A 14,160-nucleotide genomic window follows, 5' to 3' on the forward strand; every position below is an offset into this window, starting at 1 on the left:
CCAGGTCTACCGCTAGCTGTTAGCATAAACCCCAGTTCCTAGTGCCAGCATACGCGTTCACTTTAAAAGACGTATGGAGGTCAGCTCCATTGAGATCTAAGGATTTGAGGTTTGAGGTCAGATGTATAGTTGCTGGCCAATGTTGATGACATCAGGGATCTCCATATATGGGCATTCCCATCTATGGGCTTAATATTGATGACATCAGGGATCTCCATCCCAGATGATGTCACGTGATGTCACAAGGCATGACCATATATGGGTATTCCTGGGGTGACCAACCAACCAACTGACTGACTGACAGAAAATGCACGATTTCATAGTAAATGCGACCTGCCGTCTCAATAATAATGTAATAATATAACAATAATAAAAAAACTAAGCGAATAAGTTAATATTTTAATAAAGGCGAGATCATTTATGAAAGAAGTGCATGCACATCAAACAACAATACAACAATGATTTGGGGACCTTTAAAATACTGGTGATAGCACTTGACCCACATTTATGCATGGTATGCTAGCCGCTACACATTTCATTTCTTTGTTTTTCTCAGTCTGTCTGCTGGAAAAATCTACTCAATGATTTGTGATTTGCTTGATAGTGTCCAAGTTCCCCTTCTCCGCCTTTACTGTGCAGTTAATAATTAATGATTAAAGCAGCACTGTGTAACTTTCCTCTTCTACCCCGGATTTGAACCCAGTGTTGAAAGCTTTATCATCGAGCTAAACCGGCCGGCCTGCTTGCTCAGGGAATACATGTAATCTTGAACATCAGGTCAAATTTAGTGTCAGATCCTGTGTCTATAGTAGGTGAGCATGACCTTTGACACGATTAAAATGTCTCAAGATAAGAGCAGGGGAGACACAATACAACCACAAAAATTTTATATTGTAAATATACTCTACCATACAGATACCAAATTACATTTTATTTCATAAAGAATAAGCTACAAAAGTAGAGGCCTTCAGGCAGAAGGAGCACATTTAAATAGTAGTTGTCATGGCTGGCACACTTCCCCAATCACTTGATTGAAGCACGTACACTATGGACCAACATTTTACACCAAAAGTGGATTTGCTGAAGTATCAACACGTTCTCACAACTTCACCAACATTGTTACATACAATGTTGCACATCCCCTGAGAAAGGGGATGTATGTGGTTGCCTCCTAATTAAAGCTCATGTTACTTTCTAAACAAACAGTGTGACAAAGTATTAGCATTGATTGGAGCAGACAGATGAATACACGACAAGCACAAATACATCTACAGGTATGTTCTCAGCATACAACAGCAAGTTGACGCCTTCAAAGTGTTGCCTTCCAATCTGCTGTTCTACTGAAAACCTTTGGTTACAGTTGAACCATATAGTCACATTATTTATCACATATTTATGCACATAAATCCTCCAGTTCATTAGCAGTTTAGCACATTTTATTATTATTATTTCAAACCCAGTTATTCTGTGAATAAGTTGTCTTTAGAGGAGCAGCTAGGTTGATGCAAGTAGCCTTCTGTAAACATTCGAATCCTCTGCTACTCTGTCTCCACTCCCATGAGCCCAGACTCAGGGCACTCTAGATTAGAGTAATGAATTTATGAATGCTTGTTTGGAAAGATGCTCCTGTGATCACAGCCAATTTATTATCACAAACAATTTTTTGATTCTTTCCACCAAGGGCCAAAACAAATACAGAAAACAATTAAATAATCCTTTCTATATTTTAAGACAATAGAATATAGGTAAATAGGTCGGATAGGCTAATTGTCGGTGCTATATAGACCAATGGGAGATGGAATGTTGAGATGGAGCGCCACACATCAGCTCCCAGTACTGCACAACTTGCCGCACCCCCAAGCGTGCTAATCATAATGTGGTGCCGGGGATGGAACCCATGATGTTGTGTTCCAAAGACAAGAGCACTACCAGCTGAGCTATACACGGACAAAGGATACAGTCAGCATAATGTCCATGAAAACCAGGCTTTCTACAGTTACTGCAGAAACAGCTGCATTTTTTGGGACACACCCAAGTCAAATGATTTCCTAGACAAAAGTATTTAAATAAATTTGGTATGCTTTCAGGCTTAGACCTGGCTCAGGGAAGAGGAACGCCTCTGCTATGCATAGTCCACCGTGGGCACCACAGATGCAGATACAAATCTAGATACTTCATTGGCCGCTGCAATTCATTGGAGCGACGGGTATCGCACTAATGCGGAAATCAAGCGGAAGTGTGGAAGGCACGCTGCGTCGCTGACACTCAAGTGACTACTGGCCAATCATCACAGCACATATTTTCCGGGACTTGTCAATTCAATCCAAAGGAGCTTTATTGGCATGAGAAAACAAATGTTTACATTGCCTCTGATTGGCCTACCGAATGTCAAGCTTCCGTGTGCGTCACAGAAGCTTGCATCGAGATACCCACGCCCCATGCAGAGCCGAAGGAGGCGCCCAAGGTCTAGCAGGAAGACCATCCCTATAGTCTGAATAGATTGAAAACGAGATCTCAAGGGATTATTCCTAATAAAGAAATTTCAGACAGATTAATGCATGTCTCTATATAAGTGCTTGAGTCTGAGATTCAAGCACTTAACTAATCAGAGGACAGAAAGGAAAGGAAATCCATCATTGCGTAAAAGAAAGATATGGAGAAAAGGCTAGTAAAGTGCTGAAGACAAAAATTCACGAGTAAAGCATTGTCTATAATTAACTGAAGTTATTAAATTGTTACCCTCAAATACCCCCCCCCCCCCCAGATCCTCCCACAAGTTTTAAGAGGAATATAAAAATATCCTAATCCCGCCGTTAATTGAAGTCATCATTAGGCAAGGAATTGAAAATGATTTCCTGCAACATTCTGCAGGCCATTATCTCTGTTATACACAAAACAGAAAAATCCTATCCACTAAAGCGGCTCTCCTTTGGGCCAATTTCCCTCTTGAATACAGATTATAAATTTAGTAACCAAAATTATTTCCGAGAGTTTGGAGACATTTCTTCTGTTCGTGTGCCCTCAATCTGTCCACACCTCATAAGGCAAGACTGACATCATTAACATGTCAGATCCTCTCTTGAAGCCAAATTTGTCATTTTAATGAAAATCATTGTAAAGTTCTTCCAAAGCCGAGATTGTGGTAAATGGGATCACTTCAGACTATTTCACCATCTTTAGGGGTAATAGACAGGAGCAACCTCTGACTGAGACTCAGAGTAGACACAACATAAGCACTCTTGAAATCTGACCTATATCTTTTTTTCTCATTTAAAATTGTATTTGTTTTCTGATCAAGCAAAAACAGCATAATCATTTTACAGTATACAAAATTGAACTCAAAACACTCACTCACACGCACACACGCGCACGCGCACGCACGCACGCACACACACACACACACACACATAACCCCCTCCCTCCTCCACATCCTATTCACAGAATAATCAACCCACAACACATCCATTACATCTCAGTCTTTCAGGTCTGATCAGATACCCTTCAAGATATTAATGGATCAAATAATATTGATCCAATATTGGGCCTCTTGGGCCTGATTAATCCTTGCCAACGACAATTCCAGATAAGCAATGTCCAGAAAGCTTTGCAGCCAATGTGTTTTTGAAACATCATCTGGGGGATTCCAGCGTTGGGCTATGATCTTTTTGGCTGCCGTAAGCCCAGCCAACCAGACCTTCCGTGTCTTTGCCGTAAGAGGTAACATAGAATCATCGTTTAACAGATGTACATATGGATCCATCGGAAATTGTACTCCCAACAGATCTGTCAAAGTCCTTGTAACTCTTCCCCAAAACTCGAAAATCCCTGGACATTCCCATACCATATGAACAAATGAGCCCAGGGTTCCTGGGGCACAGAATGTGCAGTGTGGGTCAGGTGCCAATCCCATTCGGTGCCTAATTCTCGGCGTTACATACGCTCTGTGACAAAACTTATAATGTATATACTGATGATTTGGATTCTTTGATGCTCCAGCCACATTATTCCAAATGACCTCCCAATCTATTTCATCAGCTATATCCCTACTTCAGGCCTTCATTCCTGTCGAGGGGGCATATTTCTGGGCATTTAGTTGATCATATTAATATGACACGATTCGTTTAGGGGCATTTTGAAATAAGTTAAGAATGGGATGGTCCTTTAATTCTGCTCCCCAGGGAACCCCATAGGCTCTACAAGCAGATCTAATTCTGAAATAAAAGAACAGAGAATGCCTATCAATCCCGTACCTTATAACTATGTCTTGGAAGTCCATAATATTATTTGATCCATTAATATCTAATATCTTAGTATCTGACCTATATCTCACACAAAACATTTTACCTTTTTGCAACAAACATCAAAAGCTCCCTTTCGCATTTAGTAGACATGTTCAACATATATACAGTAATGTATATGTAGCTCTTAATTGTCTCCACCAGGCCGAAGGCTTGGGGAGAGAGTATGTTTTGCACTCCGTCCGTCCATGTGTGTGTGTGTGTGTCCGTCCGTGTGTCCGTCAGTCTGTGGACAGCTAATCTCTGGCACCGTTGGCTTGGCCACACTCTGTTTGCACACACACTCCCTGGATGCCACAGCTGAACCTCTGCCCTTTTCACATTGGCCTGTTATAGCGCCACCAGGAAGCCGCTTTTTGCAAAACAACATTTTTGACAGTACTACAGATTTTGTCCAAACATCACGCAAATTGGTACACAGTCTCTCTATAGCCATTAAACGAAACAGGTCTTTCAGATTTTTCAGACTCCATACGGAGTTCATTCCAACTCCGTGGAATGAACTCCAAAACTCTTTAAAACTGAGCTCCCTGCCATCCTTCGGTCAGTTCAAAGGAATGCTCCAGAACATTTTTCACTGTTATTGCTCCTGCTTCAATTGATTTATTTTACTGATGGTTGTTCTGTATAAAGTTCCTTTGTAATTTATCCTGATTTATAATGTTGTTTGATGTATTGTTTTTTGACTATATTCGGCTACGTTGAAAATGAGGGCTCCGTTTCGAACAAAATGCCGCAAATCATGAACACATTGTGTGATTTCCGTGAACTTTTGCACGCACATTCCCAATAGGCAGAGGAACAAATTTTCAACTCAGCCTTCAGTGTGATATGAGTCTGGCTTATTAGCCAGGCTAAGGCTTTGGATGCAGTGGACAGGAAGAATAACATGAACAATGCAAAAACACATGCAAAGTCAAAGTAATAAAGACAAACAAAACAACCAAACAAATCATATAACTATTCCACCGGCTGACAATGTGCTCAACAGTGTCAGCTCACGTCTATCTGACACTTTAAAAGAGATTAAATAGATTAACACTATACATTTTAGAAGTGATGAATGAGGTCTTGTCTCCTCCATATAGGCCCCAGTTGGGGCAGTGCTGGCCACGGCTCTTTGAGCATCGGTTCATCAGGCTGTATTGGCACATTCAATGACACCCTATTATAAATGGTAAATGGTGCGTTTATATAGTGCTTTTATCCAAAACGCGTTACATAGATGTAAAGTGCATTACGTACATTCACCCATTCATTTCATACACTGGTGGAGGGAACCATGCAAAAGGCACCAACCTGCACATCGGGAGAATTTAGGGGTTCAGTGTCTTGCTCAAGGCCACTTGGAAAGAAAGCCTGGAAATAAAAACGTCTGGGTTTCCGAGGCTACTTCAACACTAACTCTGGGGAGCCCAGGATCGAACTGGGAACTTGCGGTTCCCATCCGGCCGCTCTACCAGGCCACTACCGCCCCATTATCCTCCACAATGCTGCACAGAACTAGCCTGGCATGGTCAGATTTGTCTGGTTTCCAGGCTAGCACAGAACCCCACAGCCTGTGGGCTGGGGTCCACTGGTGGACCGTGACGTGAGCATATTGAAAGTGGGCCTCCACATGATCGGCAAAACACTACAATTTTAATGATAATGTTATAATTTAAAAAAGAATGTAAAAAAAATGTATTTCCTTAAAACCTTTTTAAAAAGAGTTTTCATTGTGATGCCGATTATTAGGAACTTAAAGGATCACTTCACCACTTTTCAACCTATCTTCACATAATAGGTCCTCACTAATAATCATGATAAAATGCCACCATTCTTTTCTACTCAGTCTCATAGGAGGGCTGTGGGCAGTTCAGAAACCCATCCACCAGTGACATCATTGTTAGGCAGATTCCTTTTTTTTTAAACAAGATTTCTTTACAAGAATGTTTAGATTTGTATTATCGTGAGAACGATGGCTTTCATTTTCGCATTGTAACTTTTCAGGACTAGAAAGCCTGCAGTTTCTATTAGCTTGGATTCCCCATCGATGATGTCACTGATGACGGGTTTCTGAACTGCCCACAGCCCTCCTATGAGACACAGACGGAGTAGAAAAAAATGGTGCCATTTTATCATGATTATTACTGAGGACCTATTATATGAAGCTGGGTTGAAAAGTGGTGAAGTGGTCCTTTAATTTGTTCATCAATCGAAAGAGAAGGTCAGAAGAGAATGATGAGTGAATGAAGTGCTAGGGAGGGAGATAGTCTGAAGAGATGAGTCTTCAGATTACGGCTTCAGATTGGAGGGTTGGATTATGCCTTTGGTTGCCTTGTAGACCAACCTCAGTGTTTTGTACTCAGATAAAAACGTGAGCCAATTGAGGGAGCGGAAAAGTAAGGAGATATGAGGATTTTGGCTGGTTGAAGACCAGGCGTGCTACAGCATTGATAGGGCTTACGTGAGCATGCCAGGAGGCATGAGGAGGGAGTTACAGTAGTCAAGTTTTGAGATGGCTGAGGATAAGGAACTGAGATGACTCCTGGGTGTGGAAGAGTCTAATCCTTTGAATGTGATAAAGTGTGAATAACCTACAGGAGTGAGTGAGTGAGCGCTGTAATGTGTGCCTTAAGTTGAAGGACAGCTGACTGTCCAGGACAACACCCCCAGGTTGAAACAGAAGCCAGACAGGAAGTTGTCTATAGAAAGAGATCCTGCAGTGCATGAGGCAGGACTTACATGGTCTGACATCACACGCAACAGAAACCGCTGCCTAATAATGTTGATTTGCGCTGATGTTACCTGTTGCCTAACAACACTAATTATACCGACATTGCGCATGTCCAGTCCAGCGTAGTATCAGCACACCCACCACGAAAGGTTGTTGCAGTCCATATGCCCTGATTATTAAAACCAAGCAAAGTCCAAATAATTGATGCTTGTCGGTTTATCCTTGTGAGAATTTGCATATAAGATTATACTGGAGGTGAGATTTAATCAAATGTTTATGCCAGGAGTTATCTCCTTGATTACACATAAATTGGGCCATGCTTTGAATATGTAACAGTCTTGAATCACTAAGCTATTTCTTACTTTCAGTTTTTGTGAACATTGCCAATTTATGTATAACAAAAATTGTAATAGCAAAAATGACCATGGGCGAGACAGTGCAGTATGGACTCAAGCTCCTCTAGCTTGATTCAGCTGCTCAGTTAATTTAGTGGGTGGCATGATTTATTATGACCAAGCCAAACAAATGGCTTTCCACATTATGCATTAATATTGTGGGGCATAATTGAACTGCCAAAGGACTCAATCTGATGGTGCAGATGCCATGGAAAGACATGTAAGCCTAGCTACCTTCGTCCTAATTCATTCTCTCTCTCTCTGTGTGTGTGTGTGTGTGTGTGTGTGTGTGTGTGTGTGTGTGTGTGTGTGTGTGTGTGTGTGTGTGTGTGTGAGTGTGAGTGTGAGTGTGAGAGAGAGAGAGAGAGAGAGAGAGAGAGAGAGAGAGAGAGAGGGGCGCACAGCATTATTTATTGGAAGGCTATAGTGGAGGCAGACTGGTCCTAATACTCTTTTATTTTAAGATTAGTCAATATATTTTATAGTGAACCACAAATGGATGATCACAGAAAGACCTCCCGTTCGGCCTGGCCTTTGTTCCAAACTAAATGCACACACATCAGGGAATGCTGGGAATTGGATCTCCCCCTTTCCTCCTCTGGAAGGCCATGAAATATTAATCCGCACCTCTTTCCTGACAGTGAGGCATAGCCTGGCATCTAATGCACACATGTGTGTTTGTGTGCACAAAGTCTGCAGGCATTTCCACACGTGCAGGACCATGAAGAGTACTAAATGTCGTGTCATGTACCATGATTTGTTTCTCTGAGAAAGAGAGCGACAGAGAGAAATTGTATGCCCATACATTATGTGGTGTAGTTGCATATATACATGTATGGTAGGGCTATATGAGTTCCATTTCAAGCAAGTTATGTGTTGTGTGATCCCTGGACCTTTTCTTTATGTTATGCAGTGGTGGTATATTGGCCTGTTCATCATACCTAGCTGTGGTCTGCTTACTCTAAACTGCATGTGTATTTGCATTGTGTATGTGTGCACGCATGCATGTGTGTCCCCTACTGAATTCCAGGCTATAGTCACAGTTTACAGTTTTAGAAGTATCCATCCATCACTAACAACATGAAAGCAGCTCACAATACCTATTAATGGAGAAACACCCAAATGTACACCAGAGTTCTGGACTGGAAGCAAGGTCCATTTTCATTGATGTGTTTTCAAACAGAAAGAGGGTGTGTAGCTGACATGGGAGTTTGAAAGAAATTATTTCATGTTGCAGCATATGGAGTTGGGAGACCTCAAGAGACGGTGCTTTACTTTGGGGACACTCTGAATGCCACTCAGAGCTTCACAGAACCGGTATTGATGAGCCAGTGGAGCTAGAAATGCAACCGGAGCCTGGAATCAAGTGACAGACTGGCGACAAGGACACACAGTTTCCTCCTAGGTACTCCCCCAGACTCCCCACCCCCATAAATTCTGCTTCAAAATTCAACTCAACTCCTGACTATTGGATCTTTTCTGACTGTGTGCTACTAACAGACCATAGAAATAGAATAGCCCCCACTCCTTTGGGGTGTTCTTTTTTGTCACATTATGCACATAGGTGAAATTTGTCTTCTGCATTTAGGAGCAGTGAGCAGCCATTCTACAGTGCTCGGGGGGAAGCAATTCAGAGTTAAGGGTCTTGCTCTTGCTGACCTGGCCTAAAATCGTACCTACAGTAACCACTCCGCTATGGCCGCCCACACCATCGCAGTGGCACACCACAGCATTGTATTACTTAACATAATGGTACCACACCTCCATTGTTGTGCTTTGTTTTATCCATCTTTTCTTTTTTCATTGGCAGCCACATTAAGAAGCCATTGTTAAGCATTAGAAAACACTCTAATTAGGTTCTGGTGTCATCTCCATTTCCCTGAATGGATTTCTTATTCACTCCATTGGGTTACGTCTATGCTTAGGGTGGCTACCAATAGGCCTATGCAAGATATGATACAGCTATGCCAGGTATACTAACAGCCAATAAAATCCAATATAATTATTTATTAATAATGCAGAGGCATTGTAGGGGGATTGTAGGGGCCATTTCATTGCGAATGCCTCGTGACATCACGTGATGTCATCAATATTAAGCCCATATAGAGCGTCGAGGTCCTGACATCACTCACTCGTCCCCTCGATTCCCCTGGTTCACAGAAGTAATTTCATGGGCTCATCTTAAGTTTCATATAGAGCACCGAAGTCCTGACGTCACTGTCAGTAGAGGGCGCCAGTCCACAGGTTTGTGTACTTTTTATTTGCATTGAAATCCCCATAGGGGGATTTTAGATCTCTTCATAAAGGAACTGTGTTTGAAAAATAAACCGATTATCCCGGCCTTTTCACTCATATGGTTATGAAGCATCGACTGAAGGTGGAAATGTACAAATATATAAGAGTAACACAATAAGCGTTTCCGGGTAGGTGGGGTGGCTGCAGCTGCCCGTCGCACAATGTTAATCAAGTTGTTTTTATTTTTTGTATTGATATTTAATGTTTCGTGGTTACTACGAGTCGAGTCACTGCCAGCTGATCTTACGTCAACGAGGAATCTCAGGAACGCAATGTGTTGACAGCTGGGCGTGACGTATATTAGCAGCGACATTGCTTTCATACCCTTGTAGTTTCAAGGCTTTTGCATTAATTAATTAATTCCATTTTCTCCAGAAACTGGCTGTATCAAATATGAATGGACATCATTAACGACGCACAGCCACCCCCCTGACAGAAAGGCCGGGATGCTCGGTTTATTTTTCAAACAGTTCTTATATGAAGCGACATAAATGCAAATAAAAAAATACACAAAACTGTGGACTAGCGCCCTCTACTGAAAGTGACGTCAGACTTCAGTGCTCTATAAGCACTGTGGTCCAAAAATAATCAAGCCGTCTCTGCGTTATTGTCAGAGAGGTGTCTCTGTATCATTTGCGACAGTCAGTCACTCATATATGATGTTTCAGTAGCAGTAACAATAGCGTTTCTCTCAGTCAGTATATTCTTCATATCCATATGAGTGAAGCGGCCTGGATGATTAGTTTATTTTTCAAACAGTTATTATGAGGCGATCTAAAATCCCCCTATGGGGATTACAATGCAAATAAAAAGTACATGAACCTGGATGGTGGATTTGCGCCCTCTACAGATATTGACGTCAGACTTCGGTGCTCTATATGGAGATCCCTGATGTCATCAATATTGGCCAGCAACTCTACATCTCACCTCAAACCTCAAACCCTATAGATCTCCATATATGGAGCTGACCTGTTCTACTTCCCCATCCATCCTTCCTCTTCGATGTCTTCCTTTTGACTGGTACCAGTCCATTTAAACTCTAGACGGGCCTACTAGTTAGGTAAAGTTACCTTAAGTTGTGGCAAATCTGGGAAAAAAATGCTTACCACTAGCTTTCTTCACAGATGTTCATAAAGGTGTCTACTATCACAGAAAATTTGTTCCAACCCAACTCCCTTGGGAAACTTTGTGACAGCTGCTGAAAGTTGGGGTACCATTATCAACCAATATAAGGCAAAACATTCCAAATTTCATTATACTTTAAGTAGCATGTGACATGTCAAACTAGGGGGTTTTCATGATGCTGAATCCATTAGTTTTGCACAAAAAACACTTTGCCTAAAAATGCCCATAGCCGTCATCACAAATGTGATGAGGTCAGCACATTTGGGCACATGTGGGCAAGTGGCTATGGCCGAATTTAGCCCAAGGAGTATTTTCGTGCAAAACTAATGCTACTCATGTCACATGCTACTTAAAGTATAATGAAATTTGGATATTTTTTGGAATTTGGAATTGGAATTTGGAATCACTGAGGATACGTCCCAGGTGCATCCATGCGATGTTTTTTTTGTTACCATGATATGATCTTATTAAAGTGTAGAAATAAAAAAAACAAAATCTGTTTTGAATTTAACAAAGGTAAACGTGCAGTTTTCCCATGGAAAATCAATGTGTTCAACACTGTATTACAAAGATGGTGACACAAGGATTGTGGTTGATTTCCATGACTAATATAGCTAAAAACAAATCCAATTTGGTAACACTTTATATTCATGTATTTTCTTTTTTTTTCTTCTTTTTTTGTAATTCTTTACATTATACAATGAGGTGGTAACCCAGCTATCATGTTGGAATGCGTCATCTACTAAGTGGACCAAGAGGATTCAACAGTCGTGAATCAACTTGATTTCTCTCATCTCTGACTATTGCACCACAGGAAAGCACGATTGTGCTACAATACAAAGGCAGCCTAGTTGTGACACCGTAAAACCAGCGGTAAAACTGTACCAAGGCCAAATAATAGACACCACTGTCCCTTATTTGTCTTCATTTGAAAACTGTTGATGCTGCAGTGTGGGTGGAAATGGGGGAAATATGAAAGGCAGAATTATAAATGTGTATGACATACCATCTACTGAGCCACAGTTGTTCCCTCAGAGAACCCTGTATAGACAGACAGTGGGCACGAGAACAAAAATAGAGATGCTAAAACAAGCATTAGCCTAACTGTCAATGCCAAAATAACATTTCCAAATGCCAGAATAATACTAATGGGAAGATGTTGGCTTCATGTGAATCTCGGACTTCATGGTCAGCCTGTGACAACGCACAGTCGCACACCTATGACATATCCAGTGGTGGAAAGTAATTAAGTACATTTACTTAAGCACTGTACATTTGAGGTCATTTTACTTTACTAGAGTATTTCCAATACTTCTACACCACTACATCTTGGATCTAGTTACTTTGTAGATTTTGATTATTATTACAAAATGTACATTAACCACTTACCACTTCATTTCGGGCTATTTGAAACTAGCCGATCTACAATCTCACAATGCGTCACGATGCGACATATTGAGCTTTTAGATGTGAAATTTTCAAATGATTGATGAATGATTTTCATACATTTGAAAACTTGAAATGGGACATTCTGCATAATGAGTACTTTTACTTTTGGTACTTTAAGTACATTTTGAAGCCAGTAAGTCTTGATTACCAGGCTTTTAATTAACGTAATTTCTTCATTGCAGAATTGATACTTTTACTTAAGTAAAAATAAAATAACTTTTTTCACCACTGCTGCAGAGCCATGCTAAAAAAACTCAAATCAAATCATGTGGATCTTGAAATACGCATGGGAACAGTGTGTGTGGCTGAGTGGCTCCAATGAAATACGCATGGGAACAGTGTGTGTGGCTGAGTGGCTCTAATGAAATACGCATGGGAACAGTGTGTGTGGCTGAGTGGCTAAAATGAAATACGCATGGGAACAGTGTGTGTGGCTGAGTGGCTCCAATGAAATACACATGGGAACAGTGTGTGGCTGAGTGGCTCCAATGAAATACGCATGGGAACAGTGTGTGTGGCTGAGTGGCTCCAATGAAATACGCATGGGAACAGTGTGTGGCTGAGTGGCTCCAATGAAATACGCATGGGAACAGTGTGTGTGGCTGAGTGGCTCCAATGAAATACGCATGGGAACAGTGTGTGGCTGAGTGGCTCCAATGAAATATGCATGGGAACAGTGTGTGGCTGAGTGGCTCCAATGAAATACGCATGGGAACAGTGTGTGTGGCTGAGTGGCTCCAATGAAATACACATGGGAACAGTGTGTGGCTGAGTGGCTCCAATGCGGATCTCGGACTGTGGATTTGGATGACTCAAAAATGTGGCTAAGTTTCAGCCCGATTAGAGTCCAATTGACTTACATTATAAAATGTAGTTAAATAGCTCAAAACGTATAGGACATATACAGTCAGTAATAAAATAGCCTTTACCTACAGTATAACCTGACGAAGATGTGACAGATACACCGAAACGTAAATTTTTACTTGCACCCTGTGAATTAAAAAGGGTCCGAGTTGCTACCGGTGCCTTCCTTCCTCTTGCTACCCGTCCTGCCTCTGAGATGCACCAGATTAGCCTACCACAGGCTTGAGGAGCGGTGGAACTCCCTTTTGCCGTAATAAAGTAGCCGTTAGACACATTATATTGTATTAGAGATAGAGTTCACAATTTGCATAATACCATGATATAAAAATGTTTTCCCTCTGAGAACTGGATTAAAAAAAAACTTCAATGGGGATATTTCTTAATCAAGTGCTGAACAAATTAAACATAAATAAACTTTTGTCAACAGCACAGCTCCACTGAAGGCAAAATCAGCAGCTAATCAATCATCAACTAATCAAATCTCCTGATCACTGCCATTACAGGAAAGAGCTTTTAAATGCCAACAATCTGACACCTGGATGTGCATTCACATTGAATCCATTAAAAACAGACCTTGCTTGTCCCTTAGCCTTAGCATTCCCTGCTCAGCCCGAGTATAGAAACAGGTGACATTTCAGCTTGTTTTCCTCTGTGCCCATCTTGATGTTATCAGCAGCCTATTCTTCAGTATAATCATAGCTGATCAGAGTTGTTTTTTAAAAGGTTGTTTATTAATTAAATCCATCTCTAAATGTCAAACTTTATGGCTAACACTATCTTTGGGAAGAATCCGAGTTCAGGAACTCCATGGCTGAGTCTTTTTTATTTTCAGTCCTTTTTTCTGGGGATGTTGCACGACCATCTACTAGTGTTGGAAAAGTTACCTTCCAAACAAATGTTTTAAATTACTTTTTACTTCAGACTGCCCCATTTTATTTGATTTATGTTTAGAGTTGCAAAGGTCAGGCTTACAATCAAGGTCAAGAAAGAATTTTGAGAACAGATGGGAGGATTT

The sequence above is a fragment of the Electrona antarctica genome (assembly GCF_951216825.1).
Source record: "Electrona antarctica genome assembly, chromosome: 14".
Classification (NCBI taxonomy): domain Eukaryota; kingdom Metazoa; phylum Chordata; class Actinopteri; order Myctophiformes; family Myctophidae; genus Electrona; species Electrona antarctica.